Source organism: Leptonychotes weddellii, chromosome 8 (genome assembly GCF_054177405.1).
Source record: "Leptonychotes weddellii isolate Sample4059 chromosome 8, ASM5417740v2, whole genome shotgun sequence".
NCBI lineage: Eukaryota > Metazoa > Chordata > Mammalia > Carnivora > Phocidae > Leptonychotes > Leptonychotes weddellii.
The window spans coordinates 77,924,197-77,944,815 of NC_138376.1; the positions used below are offsets into that span (position 1 = coordinate 77,924,197).

A 20,619-nucleotide genomic window follows, 5' to 3' on the forward strand; every position below is an offset into this window, starting at 1 on the left:
TTGAAAACAAGAAATCAGTAGAGAAATTCAAAGAAACCAAAAGATGGTTCTTTGAAAAGATGGATAAAATCAATAAGCCAGGTTAACTAAGAGAACAAGAGAAAAGACACAAATTACTAATATTAGAAATGAAGAAGGACTATCACTACAGATCCTATAGATATTAAAAGGATAATAAGGGATATTGGAAGAACTCTATGCCTGCAAATTTGATAAATCTAGACGAAATGGACCAATTCCTTCAAAGACGCAATCTACCAAAACTCATATAGAAACACAGAGTATCTGAATAGCCTATGTTTATTAAAGAAATTGAATCAATAATCAGTTACCTATAAAACAGAAAGCACCAGGTCCAAATGGGTTAATCAGTGAATTCTACCAAACACGTAAGAAAGAAATTATAGCGGTGCATGGATAGTGCAGTGGGTTTAGCGTCTGACTCTTGGTTTTGGCTCAGGTCATGATCTCAGGCCCGCCTCAGGCTCTGTCCCGCCTCAGGCTCTGAGCTCAGTGTAGTCTACTTGAGATTCTCTCTTCCTCTCCCTCTGCCCCTCCCACTTTGCTCTCTCTCCCCCTCTCTCTCTCAAATAAGCAAATCTTTAAAAAAAGAAAGAAATTATATAAATTTTCTACAATCTCTTCCAGAAAGCAGAAGCAGAGAGAATACTTCCTGACCTTTTCTATGAGGCCAGTATTACCTGAATACCAAAACCAAAGACATTACAAGAAAGGAAAACCAAAAACCAGTATCTCTCAAGAATGTAGATACAAAACTCAACAAAATATTAGCAAACTGATTCCAAGAATGAATAAAAAGAATTATATACAATGGCTAAGTAGGAGAAATATGCAGGCTGGCTCAACACTTGAAAATCAAGTAATGTGCTCCATCAAATCAACAGACTAAGGAGTAAAAATCATCTGATCCTACCAATAGATGACCCTTCAACACATTATTTAAGTGAAAGAAGCTGGTCACAAAAGATTGCATATTGTATGATTCCATTTATATGAAATGTCCAGAATAGGCAAATCTACAGAGACAGAAATTAGATTAGTGGTTTTTTAGGCCTGGAGGAGAGGGCAGAATGGGAAATGACCATTCGTATATATGAAGTTTCTTTTAAAGAAAATTAAATGTCCTAAATTTGACCGTGGTGATGGTTGCACAGCCTCATGAATATATATTTTTAATATAAAAATGAATTTTATACTTTAATTTTTTTATTTTAAGTAAATTCTACACCCAATGTGAAGTTCAAACTCACTATGCTGAGATCAAGTCACATGTTCTACTGACTGAGCCAGCCAGGTGCCCAAGGTTTTATATTTTAAATAAAAGAATTGTGCAGTATATGAATGGTATCTTAATCAGGCTCTTAAAAAGGATTACCTGAGGGTATATTTTATTCATTTTTGGAAGAACCTGCTTTTGATTTTATTTTACTTTCTTTCTTTCCTGTTCTTTAATTACTTCAAAATTATTTCAACATGTTTTATTTTATTATTTTACAATCCTTTTCTGCTTACTTAAATTTAATGCTTAAGATTATTTAAACTTTTTATTGAAGTATGCTCATCCATTATACTTTTTTATTTTTCCTTTAAAAAAATAGTACACATTTTCCTGTGAATGGAGTTTTGTCTATATATCAGAATATTTCTTCTATTTTTTTTCAGATTCTCTGAATAACTTTGTGTTTTATTTTGCTTTGATTCAATAATTGTGTAGAAAGCTATATTTTTAAAAGTTTTAGAGTGGATAGATTTTTTTTTAATTATGGTCATTATCAATTTTCAACTGGATACTGAAAATGCTGTGATCTAGCCTATGCATTTTTCCCATCGAATAAATTATCCTGTGTAGTCAAGTACATCAATAATTTTTATAAATAACCCATGTGAATCACATTATATAATGAAATCACATGAAACTTTTTTTTTTTTAAAGCATTCTGGGCCACTCTTTAGGAAAAAATTCTTTGGAGTTTAATTCTGTTGTGAAAAGGACTGCATAATAATAAAAGTGTAGATATGAGAATGTAATCTGTTGATAATTTATAAAGAGGCTACCATAGCCTGATTTGGGAGGATAGGGAAATCTTCCTCTTCTGTAAATGACAGATTGCACCTTACTCCTAATACACAGAAACTTTGGAGAGAAAATGCCATCTATGCCCTAAGGTGTTTGCCCCAGGAGCAGAGCCATCAACTCAGATCTAAAAGTTTAGGGTAAGTGTCAGGTTCGTCAATCACTGGACTTCCAGGTATCTAACAATAATTTCTCTCCCAGAGTCCAGCTGAACACTCTCTACTTGACGGCAGATTCGGATTCACTATGAGCATAAAATAGAGCAGAGGTTAATGTAAGCACATAGAAAAATGGCTAGCACTGGCAGGGTTATTTTTATACCAATTTTAATTAGAAAATCAAAATAAGGAGATTTTACCAAGCTCTATGTCCCTCAAGGAGACCCTGTTTGCCATGTCTTTCAAAGTTTTAGGTGACAAAGTTTTGTATTATAAGTCAACCAAGAAAATGGAGTGATTATTTACTGTTTCTATCTTAACTTTTATATATTTAGTATCCATTTTTCTTCAATTCATAACATTCCTTGATATAAAGTTGTAGGACAAGTTCTTATTCAATATTCAGTAAGACTTTGCCTGGCCAGAAAAAGAGAGTAACTCACATGTGAATATTGAATACAACGATTCTTATTATAAAACATTCATAAATTTTGCATGGGCAATTGTAATGTATGGCAATGTTGTCTGAACTAGATCAGGGCTAGCAGTATTTACAGAAAGGGGCATATCCAAACTTAACTAAGGCAGTGGGTTGTTATTTTTTGTTTGACAAAAACAGAGTGACAGAGAAATACTTAGTGTCTGCTTAATGTTTTACTGACTGGATAAAACAGTCAGATGTCAAAATAGGGAACAGTGAAATCCACAAGTCTATAGGAAATTTTTGCAAGAGTGAAGAACCAAGCAGACAAATTCAAATGATAAAAATATATGATATCCCCATCCTAAGAGCTTAAAGGACCATTTACTCCAACTTTTTTCCTTATTCAATGTTGTGTAATATCTTGGCCCACGTCATTTTCCAGCCTATGTGTATTTTATAATATCGCAAGGTAACTTAGAGTCAAGAAGAAGCTCATTATTTAGTGAATGGAGCCAACTCTAAAACCTGAACTTAAAAACAGAATGTTTTAGAGATATCCAGCAGCAAAAATCACGTATCTGAGATAAATGAAATAAATTTCGGAAGGAACTGAATGGGCTAATTTTCTTAGGAAAAAATATGGCATGTCTTGATGGCAGTGGGGGCAGAAAACATAAAGAGTGAAGGTAATAGGAAGTTAAAATTAATTTAAAAATCCAAAGAAACTTCTGGTTAACTGTTAATATTTGAAATTATTTAATATAATTGAAATTGTTTAGAGCAAGAAGATTCCTGCAACATCTTTGACCTTAATTTTAAAGATGAGAACTCTGAAATACAGTTACATTGAGTGGCTAAAGAGCAGCATGTAAAGAGTAGTGACAGAATTCGCTTTAGAAACAAGGGGCCAATTTCCAGGTATGGGAACCTTCAAGCATCCACTCATTATGCTCTGTATTAAGGAAGTTTGTTATAGGTATTATTTTAAAATATTGGTTAGCTAAGGGAGTATTCTTCATTTTCTTAATGTAGAGACTTCCAAGGTATTTTGGAGACTTTTTCTCATCTAATAATTAAAAAATCTTCACATATACAAAAATTTTTTGAAAACTCTAGTATTTTGAATAAAAATACTCTCACATGTATTCTAGTCAAATGAAAAGGGGATTAAAATTACATAAATATTTATGAAGAGCTTTCACATACACAATACTATGTTATGTGCATCTAGTTATTCATTATAATAACAGGCAATAGAAAATGTGTCAGCATATTGCTTTACATGTTACATACAAATGCATCTCAGACTTAGGCTATTTCTCATATAGTAACCTTCAAGTACTTAGCAGGTTTTTGTTGTTGTTGTTGTTTTGTTTTTGTTTTTTTTTTAGAGAGGAAGAGAGAAGGGGGGTGCAGAGGGAGAAGGAGAGAGAGAATCTCAAGAGGACTCCATGGCCCAGGGCTTGATCTCACAACCCTGTGATCATGACCTGAGCGGAAATCAAGTCGGACACTTAAGCAACTAAGCCACCCAGGCGCCCTATCAGTTATTTTTTTAGAGGAAAAAATTGAGGCATCTATGAGTAGGCAGAAGAAAAAAAAGAAAGAAAGAAAAACAAGGAAGAAGAGATACAGGAAATTGAAAACTCCCAGTGATTCCTAAGTTATGTAAAACTGATACATGACCAAATACCTTTATCAAATTTTAGGCAGTCAGAAAACAAAAAGAAAAGTACACATAAGGCAAACAAAACACCAAGAAGCAAATGCGTATGAAATGTTATACACAAGTATAAAAATCATGCAGGACTTTAGGCTCCTATCTATAAATAACAGAACACAGTGACAACTACTGAAAAACATTTTAGTTTTTAATTTTTTAACTCCAAGATATTTTTATGTACAAATACAATTTTGTTCAACTGTATAGCTAATCAAAATAAACATAATATTACAGGAGTTTATAAAACAAAACACTTATTTGCTCTTCTATAAAAAATTATTTGAGGGGCGCCTGGGTGGCTCAGTCGGTTAAGCGTCTGCCTTCAGCTCAGGTCATGATCTCAGGGTCCTGGGATCAAGCCCCGCGTGGAGCTCCTTGCTCAGCGGGGAGCCTTCTTCTCCCTCTCCCTTTTCTCTGCCTGCCGCTCCGCCTACTTGTGCATGCTCTCTCTCGCTCCTTCTCACTCTCTCTCTGTCAAATAAATAAATAAAATCTTTTAAAAAGATTATTTGAAAAACTTTATGTGACCATAGCTGTGAAAACTGGACTATTTCAAGAACTGATTGAAAATAAGTAAGTCAAGAGATAAAAAGTACAGCATAAGGAATATACTCAATATTGTGATAACGTTGTATGGTGACAGATGGTGACTACACTTACTCAGATGAACACTGAGTAACGTATAGAAGTTTTGAGTCACTGTATTGTACACCTGAAACTAGTACAACGTGCATGCTAACTGGAAATAAACAAAAACTTTAAAAAAAAAAATAGGTCAGGTGTATGAGTATTAATAATACAAGATACAATTACTAAACTCTTTTCCTTATGGTAATAAATCTGAACATAAAATACAATTTTTGGAAAATGTGATTTGCAAAATAAAAATAACACAAGAAAAGGTTAATTATGTGCATCTTATGATAATTTATGATCATTAAATAGACTACAACATTCAATTAAAATAAAGTTTTTTAAGAAAAACAATATAATGTAAATGAGGAGAGCAGGAAAACTGTGTCTTTATATGGTGATATATTTTTACACGGTCATCACACAAAAAGTACTAGAAGTAAGTATGAGTTATGGTATCTCTTCATAGAAGAATTATAAGTCAAGGTTGTTTTCTTTTTTTGTACTTTTTATATCTTCAAATTTCTTTAACAAGTATTTTGCTTACAATAAAACATCCAGTAAATGTAATGTAAAAAAATAGGAACAGTGAAAGCTGGGCTGGAATTAGGCTCCCGAATAGCTTAAATAAAAGGTTGAGAACTGTGCATTTTATTTGACATTATGCAGAGAGTAATTCTACGTTTTGAAAAGGAGTATTACTTGATCAAAGATGTAATTTAAGAAGAAAAACCTGTGTGCAGCATAAGAAAGTATAGTTTTGAACCATGGAAAATATTTAAGACAACGTGAACAATCCAGGTAAAATCTATTGAAGGCTTGGAGTGTGGCAGTAGCGACAGAAATAAGTTGAAGTAGAAAGAGGGTAAAAAAAGTAGAATCATCAGCATTATATAAAGATTAGAAGGTGAGTGAGAGGTCAAACCTGACTTGACAGTTTTTATTCCAATGACAGAAAGGGTGGCAATGTTATTAACAAAGATCAGGAATAGGAGAGAAGAAGACATGAAGATGAAAGAAGAGATAAAATACTTAAAATGTAACAATATAATCTGTCACTAGGTCTATCGTACTATTGAATAAAATGAAATCTGAAGACTGTTAATACAGAATAAATGAATTTTTTAAAAAATTGTTTTGACAGCTTTGGGGGAAAGTAGAAATAATTACTGAGGTCTGTGACAAGTTCCAGAAATCTGAAATTCTACGAGTATGTTTCATAACCAAGTGAGCTATCGTGTTTCCTACTGTGTCATACTTAAAAAAACAAAAAAAATGAATTCTGCATTTTTTTTTCTCTCCCTAGGAAGAGACCTTAGAACCAACAGTGTGGCCTGTGCTTACAGGTAGAGTTGTTATAAAAACGCTGCTTCCACTAGAGAGGAGACAGTTTAGGAATTCAGTGCCAGCTGGGTTATTATATGTCTTAGTTATAGACTCACCACTTTAAAACTTAAAAAAAAAAAAACCTTACCATTCATATAAAATACTTCAGAATATAAATTATGAAATGATTACATTTTTATGTGTATTTGGGCACGCAAAAGGCATCATCATCATCATCATCAAAAATTTTCATTAAGTACACACATACGTTTCATTGCCCCAACTATTTTGAAAAAAAAGTTGACCTGTACCTCGGTGATTTGTACCTTCATAGCGTAACATAAATAATATTGCAAGCTTTACATTTTTCAAAAAATATACATATATAATAATTCAAATATCTAGGTATTTGGTGAGTGTTAAGTGTAAGTTTGGAATGAATCTGAAAAGAACTAAGTGGAGAAAAATGGACAGACGCAGTAGGGAAAGAGTAATCAGTTAAATTCTATAGTAAACCTGGGAACGAGTCTAGGAAGAGGAAGAATTTTAGAGACAGTTGTGTTATCTCATGTTTAGCAGCATTGCTAGGAGTTGACCTCCGGTTAGTATTTAGAATGAGAGTTAATACATAAGCTATCTTTTCTCATTAACTTAAAAGTCCATTCAGAAAGGAAAAGAGTATTGAAATACTGTATTTTCTTTGTAGATGAACTTGAAAATTCAGAAAAATAAAAATTTTAATAAGAGTTTTATTTGTGGTACATCATGAAATTATAGCAAAAAACTTAATAAAAAATATAGTGCCTTACTTTAAATAAGCACTTTAAGAAAGGCTCAAATTTCCTCATAGGATTAGAACACATTCACTTGTTGGGATGAGCACTGGGTATTGTATGGAAGTGATGAATCACTAAATTCTACTCCTGAAACCAATATTATGCTATATGTTAACTAACTACAATGTAAATAAAAAACTGATACAAAAAAGAATAGAACACATTCACCTACTCTCCTTCTCTGTATATAACTAAAGCGTAATACAAAGGCGATTGATGGTCATATAAAATAACCTGAGTGTCTAAATGAATTGAAGAGATGAATAATTTATATTCTGTTTAATCTTGTATTTTAGTGCATATCATTCGTTCTAAAGCTTTTTTTTTTTTTTAAAGATTTTTATTTATTTGACAGAGAGAGATAGCGAGAGAAGGAACACAAGCAGGGGGAGTGGGAGAGGGAGAAGCAGGCTTCCCGCAGCGCAGGGAGCCCGACATGGGGCTCGATCCCAGGACCCTGGGATCATGACCTGAGCCAAAGGCAGACGCTTAACGGCTGAGCCACCCAGGCGCCCCTGTTCTAAAGCTTTGAAAATATGATCATTTTAATGTTGCACATGTGAACACATTCTTTGAATTCTGAATTCCTTCAGCATTAGAGGTAGACTGCTGAATGGAAATTTTATCTTTATTCACCTTCTTCTCTTAACAAGACATTTAACATATATAAAGTTGGGCCAATCATTTAAACTCTCTTTTTTTGCCAGTAAGAGAAGTGAAGTTAGATTTACACATCTAAAGTTTCAATTATTTCCTCACTCATAAACTATGGTCAGTGAGGATTCCATAATGTTTTACTCTTACAGTTCCAGTAACTAGTACAAAGTCCATGCTCTTAGGTACTCCTAAGGGTTTATACTGAATAAATGTATGCTATAAAATATTTCATTTGTAGCTTTATCTTTCTTGTCTTGAGAAATTTTACTATACAAATGCCACCTTATTTACTCCCCTCGCTAGTTTTATAAAAGGGACACAATTTTAAGGAATGAGCATTGCTTCACTGGTAGCTGTCTTCCGGCATCCCACCTTTATCCCTACTTTGGGAAGAACAATACTACCTATTTAAATGAATGCATCCCATTATGTTTATTTCAAAATTAATATGTTTATGGCACAGTTCTGCTCACAGTCCCACACACACATTTCACAAACTAATCAATTTTCCAACGTTTTATATACGTTGAAAATTACGTCATCAGAGTTACTTTCTAAAATTTCTCTGAAACTAAAATTTTCCTTGGAAGTACTTGAGAAATTGAGAAAACAAAATAAAAACAAGCAAACAACCAAAACCAAAATGACGCCAAAAATAAGCAAGAAGAAACACACACACAAAGCAAAGAGAAACTGTGCGAAGAGCAAAACCAACATGATGCTTTACCTGTGAAGAGCAGGGGCTTCTACCAACTCCACAATGGGAGCACTCAAAGTATGTGGGCAACAGGCCCTCCAAAGGCCTGGCTGGCCTCCCAGTACATTTGGAGAGCTAGGATGCTCAGGTCTCAGACTTCTGCTTGTAGATGTGAGTTGGCACAGAAACTGCAAAACCACCTGAATTCAAGGTCTAACCTTAAAGCCCCTTGTGGTAACTTAAAGGTTTGGACCTGAGAGACCTCTCCTTTCGGTACCCAAGATAGTTTTTGCATGATCTGGGAATTGAAATAAAACCCCACTGGTAACTGGGAGAAGATTTTGCACTATTTATACTTAACTGGGTATTTTGAATGAGGTGTAATTTTGTTTTTGGCAATACCGGGTAGCATTTCTTGCAGGTACAAGAATGTGACGTTTACAATTATCCTTGCCATTTAAGGATTAGAATGGTACTATGGCTAAATGTCCTATGAACAATCAGCATTATGAATAAACTGAAATTTTAATTGCAATGAATCCCCCAAGTCACTTTAGCCAATAATAATCCAGCTGACTTTACTAGAATTAGTAGCACATTTCCAAATAGCCACACACCAGATTGTTTGTTAGGTAAACAGTTTTTGTTTTTGTTCCCGTGAGACTTGGGCAGTAAACACAGCCCTGCCTGTCTCAAGAAGTGAAGAGCCACATGCATAAACCATAATGGGCTCTGCAACCCCTGGAGAACCTACAGTGTTCTTCTCTGAGACAGGACTTGCTAAGCAAGGCTGACCCCCTTAGTAGCCACAGCTCTTGTTAGTATCTCCTACAATGCGGGATCTTGATTACTTATAACTACTCTAGTGGCCTAATATGTTTGATTTAAAAGAAAAATTAAAAGAGGAGAAAAAAATGAAGCAACTTATCATTGACAACTAAACTATAGGTTCTTTTACTCCTGCAAAATGATAAATAAATGGATAGACCCAGGGTACATTAAATCTACTTAAGTGTCATTTCATGTCACTATCCCATAATAGCATTAAACATGTAGAAAGGTTCCTTTTGTCTTTGGCCCCCTCCCCTGTACAGGGAGGTAAAAGTTCTAAAACAACCCGTGGAAGGTAACATTTTGATTTGTGTCAACAGTTCAAATACCTACATAGTAATGATTCCTTACGAAATCAAGAATTCTGGTGAAGAGAGATGTTTTTACTCCCTTTATTTCAGAGCTTGAATTCCAGAGTGTCTTCAGGAACCAGTTTTGAGAAGCGCGCCAAGTTTAGTCTGTGGCTGTCCCTGGGAATCCCAACACCAAAGAGCTTTATTGGTTGATTGATGCCAGAGGAAAGGGAGCCTGCTGTGTGTAATGATTCACCTCCAGATCTTTATCCAAAAGGCTCTTTTTCTAAATTTAGGAGGAAAAAAATGCACGTTGCTCTAGAAAAGTTGTTTTGTTACTGAAATTTACTTTATACTGCACCCAATCTTCAAAAAAAGGATGCTATTTTCCCAAGAAATATTTATATATTAATGCAGATATTTAATTCCATATTCATTTTAAATTTGAATTTCAAATAATTGGTACATTAACAATTATATTTAATCTTTTTTTAAACTTTTGGAGTGCTACAGGCAGACCTTGATTTTTTTTTTTTAAGATTTTATTTATTTATTTGAGTGAGAGAGAATGAGAGATAGCATGAGAGGGAAGAGGGTCAGAGGGAGAAGCAGGGAGCCCGATGTGGGGCTCGATCCTAGGACTCCAGGATCATGACCTGAGCCGAAGGCAGTCGCTTAACCAACTGAGCCACTCAGGCGCCCTAGACCTTGACTTTTTATGTAGTCACTTCTTCTCAAACACATACTGAGCACTGCTCTGTTTCTTAGGCAAATTTTAGGCAGCAGAGATAATTGAATGATCCGCAAATTCCACATAGCCTAGTTGAAAGAAAAAGGAGAAATTGGAAACAAAAATATATATTTTTAACTAAATACTAATAAATTAATAGGACTTGGGCTTAGTTTTAAATACTTTGCAATTATTAGATTTTATGTTCTATATGAGATATAAGTGTTTAAAAATATTAATTCATTATTCATAACAACCATGTGAAGAATTTATTATAACAGATTAAAATGGAGATTCATAGAAGTTAACTAGTATACATGATCATAAAAATAGTACGTGGCAGAACTGTGGCCACTTAAATAAAAATAGTAACTGGCAGAAATATTTTATGAATAGTAGGAGCAGGATTCTGTGAAAGCTGAAGGGAAGGAAGATGAGGGATAGCTGGCTGCTCTGGGAGGTCATTGAAAGCCTCAATGTAAACATACCTTGGGGTCTTGAAAAAGACTTGAAAGATCTGAATCAAACAGATCTGAATCGAATAAACCTTGGCTCAACCATTTACATACCTGTGTAGCTAGCCCCTGACAATTTACACTTGAAACTTTGTTTCCTATAAAGTTGCGATATGAATATTAACTATTTCATAGGGTTTTTGTGAAGATCAAACAATGTGATATAAAATCCTTAGCATGGCTCTAGGCCCAGTAAATTTTAAAAATAATTACAAAACATGATAAGAAAGAGATAGAGAAAGAGGTGAAATGGAAAATGTTTCAAAAAGATACTGATTACCTGCAAGGAGTGGGTGGAAAGGGGTGGAAAGAGGAAAAGAATGGGAATAGTTAGTAGGGATGAGGAGGCGATGACATTTCAGTGAATAGATCCTTTATATATCTCCGACTCTTAACCCAGAATTAAAACCTACCAGCATGCGGTGAGAATCCCAAAACAGAATACAAGAGTAAAAAGTTAACCTAACTGAACTACAAATCAATAACATAACTATATAAAAGGGAATGGGGAAAGCAACATATAACTTCAGAAACTTTTTAAAGGTAAAGAAACTATGAATAAATACTGTAATCTATATAATAATATTATTAAAATAGACACCCAGGGAATGAATAAGTATTTCTGATATTATTTATATACTGGCATTACATGAATATATAGATACAAATACTGATAAAAAGAGCTGATAACATAACTGCCTAAGAAAGAAGTTGTAAATAAGAAAAGGAGGGTCACCTGGACGGCTCAGTCAGCTCAGGTCATGATCCCAGGGTCCTGAGATCAAGTCCAGCGTCTGACTCCCTGCTCAGTGGGGAGCCTGCTTCTCCCTCTGTCCCCCCACCACCCACCCCCCGCTCATGCATTCTCTCTCTTTCTCTCTCTCTCATGCAAAAATAAATAAAGTCTTTTTTTTTTAAAGGAGAAAGCTCAAATGATGGAATTAGAAGTGTCAGTATAAATACATGGCAAGAGATTAGATAGATGGTTGATTGATAGATTAAATATAGATACAGATATTAGGGGTGCCTGAGTGGCTCAATCAGTTAAGCGGCAGATTCTTGATTTTGGCTGAGGTCATGACCTCAGGGTCCTGGGATCAAGCCCCACATAGGGCTTGGGGCTCAGCAGGGAATCAGCTTGAAGATTGTCTCTCCCTCTGACTCTTCCCCTGCTCTCTCTCTCAAATAAATAAATAAATCTTTAAATAAATAAATTAAATATAGATACAGATATTTGGGGTGCTAGAAAGTAAGAAAGCTTTCATAGAAGGATGGAAGGCTGACAAAAGGATACAGGAATCCACCTAAAGTAGAACCTACTGGCCTAATGATTTGAACTATAAAATAATGATAGTGTTGAATTATAGTCCATAGAATTCAATATGCATCAGTTCATACTGATATAAATCAATGTTTAATTAATAAATAAATGGGGGAGAAGGAAGAGTACTTTTTCCCAGAAGAATTCCAATTTAAAAATTTAAAAGGTAAGAGGAAAAGAGGAAGCCAAACATTAGGCAAATACCACAGCAACAATTGTTGCAGACAAGAAGTGCAGAGGGTTGTGGAAGTTTGAGGAGAAATGGGATATTTGATGAGTCTCAAAGTATCTACCCCAAGATTTGTATTAATTACAAAGGGAAACAGAGTAACCTTAAAAAGGATAAACCTGGCCGATACCAACATGAACAAGTGATCAATGTTAACATCACCACTCTTAAGATATTTTGACATCAGGAAGATTCTGACCTAAGCCACTAAAAAAAGCGTACTATAATTTTTATAGCATTCTTTTCCAAAATGCATAACTTCATTTTAAAAATGGGAAAAACATCAACCAAAATCAAATTAGGAAAAGTTCTCCAAATAACTGACCAGTACTTTTCAAAAGTGTCAAGGTCATGAAAAAAAGTTAAGATCTGGCAACTATAAAAATACTTAAATAAAACCAAGGAGAAATAATAAGTAAATGCAATATGGGATTCTAGAACAGAAAAAAAAAAGGGCATTAGTGGAAAGGGTGATAAAATCTGAATAAAATTTTAGCTTAGTTTGTAGTATTGTGACAATGTCAATTTTCTGGTATTGATGATTATAGTATGGTTATATAAAATGTTAACATTAGGGAAATTTGGTGAAAGGATTATGGGAAATCTCTATATTTCTTGAAACTTTTCTGTACGTCTAAAAATATATAAAAATAACAAATTACATAAAAATCCACTTGGGAGATTTTGTTATGAGCAGTGCTTAGGATTCTTTGCTCTATGTGTCAGAGTTTAACAGTGTAAGATTGAAGGAGTAGGCAAGAATCTAATCATGAGGACTCCTGTAAGTTATGCCAAGCCATATAAAGTAGATTTCAGATGAAGGAAATGACAGTATCATTTTTACATTTGAGAAAGTTTTCTCACAAACTGTGCAGAGGAGCCTGCCAGACTCCAAGAGTGGAGGAGATGGAGCTGAAAGTTCCTAGAGACTTAAGCCGTTAAAATTCACAGCCCAAGTACTGCAGGGAAGAAAGCTGCATACAGAGAAAATGCCAGAGAGCTATAGAAGGCCCCACAAATGGCCAGCAGAATACTGATCAGTGTACACACATGAGAAAATGAGCTGGGGCTGGGCAAAGACCTATCCAAAAGGATGAGAGAGTAAAGCGTCCAGTATTTGCTAGGGCCAGGAATAGTGTGTGTTCCCACCAGTAAGATGGAAAAGTCATAATTCATGAGGCAATACATGGAAAACTCGGGAAAGTCATATTTCATTGATGGGAGATAATTAGCTTCCTGGGAACGGCTCTGCAGCTACCTAACCAATCATAAAATCAAGACCTGAAAGGAACAATATGTCTAAGTAACTCAACTGAATCCCAAAACAAAGACACAGAACATTTATAGAAATAAGAAAATATCCAACATACGATGATATAAAATTTACAACGTCTGGCACAAATTTTAAAAATTAACAGGCATGCAAATAAACAAGGAAATATGGTCCATAATAAGGAAAAAAATCAATTAGTAAAAGCACCCCAAAAGTGACGCCATGATTAGAAGTAAAGGAAAAGTACTTTACAACAGTTATAATTTTACTTCTTATGTTCTAAAAGTAGAGAACGAAAATATGTAGAGTCTTCAAATTAAACTTCAATAATAAATAAATATATCAAAATAATAGACAAAAATAAGTGGAGAGATAATACTGAGTTAATATGTAGGAAGACTCTGTATATTTAAGATGTCAATCCTTCCCACATTGATCTGTGGATTTAATACAATTCCAATATGGGTTCCACTAGGCATTTTTTTTTTTTTAGAAATTAACAAGCTGATTCTTAAAATTTATATGAACATTTAAAAAGCTGAGACTATTCAAAAAAAAACCTTGAAAATAAGAGCAAAGTTGCAGGATTTATGTTTTAAAAGCATATTCTAAGGCTACTGTAATCAAGACCATGTGGTATTTTCATAAAGATAGACAAACAGATCAATGGGATAGCATATAGAGTCAAGAAACAGATTGACACATATAAGGACAACTCATTTATTTATTTATTTGTTTGTTTGTTTATTTTTATGTATTTATTTTTCTCAGTTTGTGTTCTATTGATGCTGATGCTCAGGCCCTGAGCCCGCACTTGCTGCTGCTTCTTGGTCTTCAGGTTTTCCTCGTGCTTGTTCAGCCGGCGGCACATGGCACGTGTGTCCTTGGGCCGCAGATCCAGGGGCTTGTACTCCTTACCCTGGTAGAATTTCCTGAGGTTCTCTTTCTGCGTCTGGTTGATGACTGTGAGAACACGGGCATGGATTTGCCAACAACTTGGATCTTGGAGAGCTTGGAAGCCACGCCACCTGTCCCTTCGGGGACACAAGCTGGGGCAGCTCCCCCTTCAGCTCTTCCAGCTGGTGAGGTAGCTCCTCCTTCTTCTTGCTGAGAAGATCTCGAGCCTTCATCTTGGTCATGTCTGCACAATCCGCCACTGCTGAAGGAAGGTGTGCAGGGAAAGGGCCAACTCATTTTTCACAAAGGTTCAAAGGCATGATACTGGAGAAACACTAGATATCTATGTGCCAAAAAAAAAAGAAATTGATACATGCCTTGGACGGTAAACAAGTGTTGACTCAAAGGATCGTAACCCTGTGCAAAAAGCTAGGAAAAAAATAGACTAAAATCTTGTTACCTTGGGCTTAGCAACAAAAATTTCTTAGATACATCACCAAAAGCATGATTCATTAAAAAAAATTGATAAATTGAACATCTTCAAAATTAAAAAAAAGTTCCAGCTCTTAAAAAATCACAGTTATGAGAAAGAAAAGACAATATTTGCTAGAATACAATATTTGCAAATCTTGTATCAGATAAACTGCATCCAGAATGTCTAGGGGACTCTCAAATTAGATAATAAGAAAACAACTGACATAAAAAATAGGGGGAAAATTTGGACAGAAACTTCATCAGAGAAGATACGCAGAAGGCAAACACGTTAATATGTTCACCATTACTAATAATTAGGGAAGGGCAAATTAAACACAGTATGATCTTTAGTGAGGATATGGAAGAATTGAAACCCTCATACACTGTTGGCTGCAATGAGAAGTAGTACAACCACTTTGGAAAATAGAACAACAGTTTCTTAAGCTTTTACTCAAGACAAATGAAAGCATGTGCCCATGCAAAGACGTGTACGTAAAAGTTCATAAAAGATTTATTTCTAATAGACCAAAATAGAGACGACCTCATGTCAATGTCAATCAACAGGTGAATGGGTAAACATAAGGTGCTATGTCTATACCACATTAATTCTACTAAACAAAAAATTTACTATTGAGATATTCAACAAAATGTATGGATATCAAAATATGCAGAATTAAAGAAGCTAGACAAAAGAGTTCATGCCATATGATTTTATTTATATTAGCATCTATAATATGAAAACTAATCTGTCACTATAGACAGATTTTAAAAAGAGCAGGAAAGAAAGTGTATGATGAACGGTACTCTGGCTCTTAGAGATTTAGTCTAAAAGTGACACACATCACTTGTGCTTGCATTTCATTACCAAAGCAGGTTATATGGTCACATCTAATACTAAGGGGCCAGAGGATGTAACCATGTGCCCAGAAGTGAAGAGAAAAAAAAAAAAATCCTTGTCAATATTATCAACTGTAACACTTTAGTAGGTCAGAGGAATACTTTATATTGAATAGCAAGGAAACTTGAACACTTAATTGAACTAATGTATACAGGATAAGAGACATTCTTGTGGCATAGAAAAGAGGACGGTACACTCCTGCATGTTGTCCCTTCGGAACCTTACACTAAATTTAGTTTACTGAAACGTATTTGATTTTTTCAACTTTGTCTCTAATTCCAGTATGGAGTGTATTATTAAAATAAGAGTGTGTGTTTGTTTTAGCAGTAGGCACACATGAACTTAGAATTAATTTTAACCATGTTATCACAATTATAAGTGGGTGCCAATAGGGAAGTTGAACAAGAAAGCTCATGTTGGTGAATATTGGTTTAAATATCTATTTAGAAGCTGCCTTGAGATAATATTGGGATGACTATGCAAACTAAGTTGCGAGTTTCATCAGCAGTATCTCACAGTCAGAGATGACTAAATTTAGAGTCAGGCCAGGAGCTGCCTTAGCACAAACTTAACCAACTTCTGTCATGTCATTGTCAGTATGCTGAAATCCACATGTGTATATTTTCTGATTTTAGGCAGAAGCTAATATTACATTCAGAGAGAAGACCTATTCACTGCTTTATTATTGCATAATGTCCTGGATATATTTGATACCGCTTACGGCTCTAATACACCTCTCACTGCACCTCACTGCGAAGTCAAAGACAGCTCACCAGTCATCTGTGACCAGCCAGTGTCATCCAACGCTATCTTCGTCTAGTCGTTCTGAGTTAGTCAGTCTTAAAAGCCAGGCTCAGACTTTGGATCAGCTGTCTTCAGAGATGCACACCACTAACAAGTTTGATTTTAAGAAGCTGTAATGAGCATTGCACTGAAATAGATCTATGTTTGGCATTTTCATTATTTGAGATTATAATCTAGCCTGTGGGGTCTTGAGTACTCTAACAGAGGAGTTTAAAGCTTCCAAAATGCTTTGATTTGATAGTGCCCAGTTTACTCACACTTACCTTAGTGCTAGAATTATATAATTAAATTATTAATTATTGGAACCGGAAAGTACCTTAAAAGAAACAAACAAATGAAAAAACATATGGAAACTATACAGAGAGTAGGCATTGTGTTTATGTGCTTTTACAATCCAGTTGAATAGGTCTAATAAACCTCTTTTTACACTTGGAAAAACTGGGTTTAGTACGAGGCAAAGGTGGGATTAGGATTTAGGTTTTCAGCTTTCTGGTTTTTGTATAACCCCATTTTAGAAAGATATTCTCTTAGAGAATAAACACAATCATACACTTAAGTCCTCCTGTTAAATATGAGAAAACCAGGGCAGAGAAATTAAGTAATTTTATAAAGCTTGCACAAATTGATAACAAAGAAAAGCTGTCTCTTTGCATTCCAGGAAAATATGTCCCAGAATCAAATCAATATCCTAGCTAGTGTATTCTTTTAAAAGTAATCCCTCAATTAATTCAATATTTGACCCACACCTAACATTAATTAAGCATCTACCACCTGTGAGTTCTTATTTTTTATTGAAATACATTTGACATATAACATTGTGTAAATTTAAGGTGTACATATGTTAATTTGATACATTTTTATATTGTAATATGATTGCCATTGTAGCAATAATTAGCACATCTATCATGTCACGTAATTATCATTTATTTTTAGTGGCTGGAATAATTATGATCTAGTCTCTTAACAAGCTGATGATTATAATTCAATATTGTTGTCTATAGTCATCAAACGGTGCATTAGATCTCCAGGACTCAGTTCCTATTCATTGTAAATTTGTTCACATTACATCTTTTAAAATGACAGTCTCTATGTACCTTGAGCTTACAATTTAATTGAGGAGGGTACTGAGTAAAAGCAAATTAAATATCATTTCAGGTAGTTGTAAATGGTATGAAGAGAAACAAAGCATTTCAGGTAGTTGTAAATGGTATGAAGAGAAACAAAGCCGGGTAAATGAATAGACATAGTATTTTAAACAGAGAAGGACTCCTTGAAGGGGGAACATATTTTTCTAGCAAATAATGTGTACAATACATAATACTTATCTTTATATCCAGCACTAGTATATTTTATATTTCTATTGTGTTTTAAAAATCTTTGGAATATTTTTTATAATCTAATAAGAGTATCTAATCTCTAGGTGGTCAAATAGAACACAGAATATATTTAATAAATAGAAATAGCTATATATTTTTTGAAAATCAATAATAATGGTAACTATACCTAAATATGATGATTATTCTCACTTTTGAGCATTTATAATGTGCTAAGCACTTTTCTAATAACATGTGTAAATGTATTTCTTTTCACAATAATGATAGAGATCTTCCTTACTTATGACAGGGTTATGTCCTGAGAAGCCCATTGTAGCTGAAAATAAAGTAAGTCAAAAATGCATTTAATACACCTAATCTGTGGAACATCAATAGCTTAGCCTAGACCACACTAAACTCACTCAGAACACTTATATTAACGTACAAATCAGGCAAAATCCTCTAACACAAAGCCTATTTTATAATAAAGTGTTGAATATTGCATGTAATTTATTGAATACTGTACTGAGAGTGAAAATCAGAATAGGTCTATGGGTACAGAATGGTTGTACATGTATTGATTTTTTACCCTCATGATCGCATGGCTGACTGGGAGCCGAAGCTCACTGCCATTGGCCAGCATCATGAGAGAGGCTCATACTTCAAACTGCTAGCCCAGGAAAGGATCAAAATTCAAAATTCCAAGTACAGTTTTATAGTTAAACAACAAAATTAAATTTTCAGAAATTCAAGTACATGATTTTCAGCCTTCTTCCACAAGACAGAATTATCTGTACAAAAAAACAAATAAACAAAAAACGTTTCTCACTTCATTCTTAATACTCCAAGACTAAGCCCCAATCTCCCCCCAGGCAGGAAATCAACAATAAAGCCAAATTATGGTTGATTGGGATGATCATTTCATTCTATACATTATGTATACTGTGTGTGTGTGTGTGTGAGAGAGAGAGAGAGAGAGAGAGAGAGATAATAAAAAAAACAGCAAAATTATTTTTTGCTTATTTGCTTGTTTGTTTTGTGAGGCCACCTTTATAGCTGCATCACTAAACAACGTGGACAGGATTCATCTCAAAGCTCTGGGAAGTACAAAAAAAAAGGAAAGAAAAAGTTCTAGAAATAATATTTCTTTTTTATTTATTTAAGACACATTTGTTTTCCATCTCCAAAAAATAATGTAAACCATTTGAATAGAATAGAAAAGAAGTCCACCTGAAGTTAATAGAAATTTTCTAACATAGTTTATATTCATCAAGCCCTATTAAAGACTTGTGCCTAAATTTAAGAGAACTGCACTTATAATTGACAATTGAAACAAAGAAGAGCTCAGAATACTAGGAGAGTTATCAAATATAGGGAGAGTTTCTTCTTCTTTAACCTAAGCAGTGAGGACTAAAATGATGACAAATATACATCCTAACTTCTCTATCTTAATTATTAAAATAATTGTGCAAAATACCTCAATTGTAAGCACAAGATACTAGGTTGTAAGTATCACAAATGGTGCCCAGTTTCATTATTTCTTTTTCTTTGTTTGGTTGTATCTAACACTGTGTCCTAACTCTCAGCAGGGATGATTTTTGACTAGATAGAAAGAAAAGATAACCCAAGAAGGACAAAACACTGGAGTACGTTATTAGGATAAGTTTTTCAAATATTCAAGAACAACAAAAAGAACCTAGCCTGCATAGTTTACACATCCATCTCAAACCCCCAAGGGGTTTGAACAGAAGATTTCTCAAAACCCATTTGAGCTATTTGATTCCATTCGCCAAGTAATGGCATGAAACAGCACCATCTCCATTCACTTCTATAATACAATTTAATGGATATAATGCTCAGTATCATCTTCAAGCCAAGCTTTCCAGATACCTTTCTTGTTTTTTGTTTTTTTGGGGTTTTTTTGTCTTTTCTCTGGACACTTTTACCATGTCTCTAAAGGTACTGATGTTTTCCTGAGTTCACTCTGTTTTTAGCCTATTATGTCTACATTAGAGTCCAGGTAAAGTTATTTGCTAACAGGCAAACACTGAACTCAATTTTCTTAACCTCTGGGTTGTTCTCATAATCTGCCCTTCTCTAAATATCTGACTGAATATTAGATCACATATATGCTAATGACTGACATCATTAAATATGGTAGTAATGGGTCTGCTTCTCTTACTTTTTTTTTTTTTAAAGATTTTATTTATTTATTTGACAGAGAGAGACACAGTGAGAGAGGGAACACAAGCAGGGGGAGTGGGAGAGGGAGAAGCAGGCTTCCCGCTGAGCAGGGAGCCTGATGAGGGGCTCGATCCCAGGACCCTGGGATCATGACCTGAGCCGAAGGCAGACGCTTCACGACTGAGCCACCCAGGTGCCCCTGCTTCTCTTACTTTCTTTCCAATAGAACACACTGCTACTTTTTTTAAAACTGAAATAGAGAAGTTCTGAGTAATTTTCAACTCCTATCAATCTCTTTCTCGACATAT

The 20,619-nt window shown here is 34.5% G+C and overlaps 1 long non-coding RNA gene across 23 annotated transcripts in view; it reads right to left on the reverse strand.

Annotated features, from left to right (window-relative positions):
* LOC102742234 (uncharacterized) overlaps positions 1–20,619 on the reverse strand; it is a 676,629-nt gene that overhangs the window by 101,552 nt on the left and 554,458 nt on the right. For 2 of the 23 annotated variants that reach the window (XR_014147834.1, XR_014147838.1), the window contains one exon: positions 4,531–4,871. The exons of 5 other annotated variants lie outside the window; for them this stretch is intronic. This is a non-coding gene — a long non-coding RNA (uncharacterized LOC102742234). Of the gene's footprint in view, positions 1–4,530; positions 4,872–7,717; positions 9,960–12,819; positions 14,982–20,619 lie in introns of those variants that run through there. 16 more of the 23 variants (XR_014147836.1, XR_014147854.1, XR_014147831.1 and 13 more) reach the window with 13 other exon arrangements.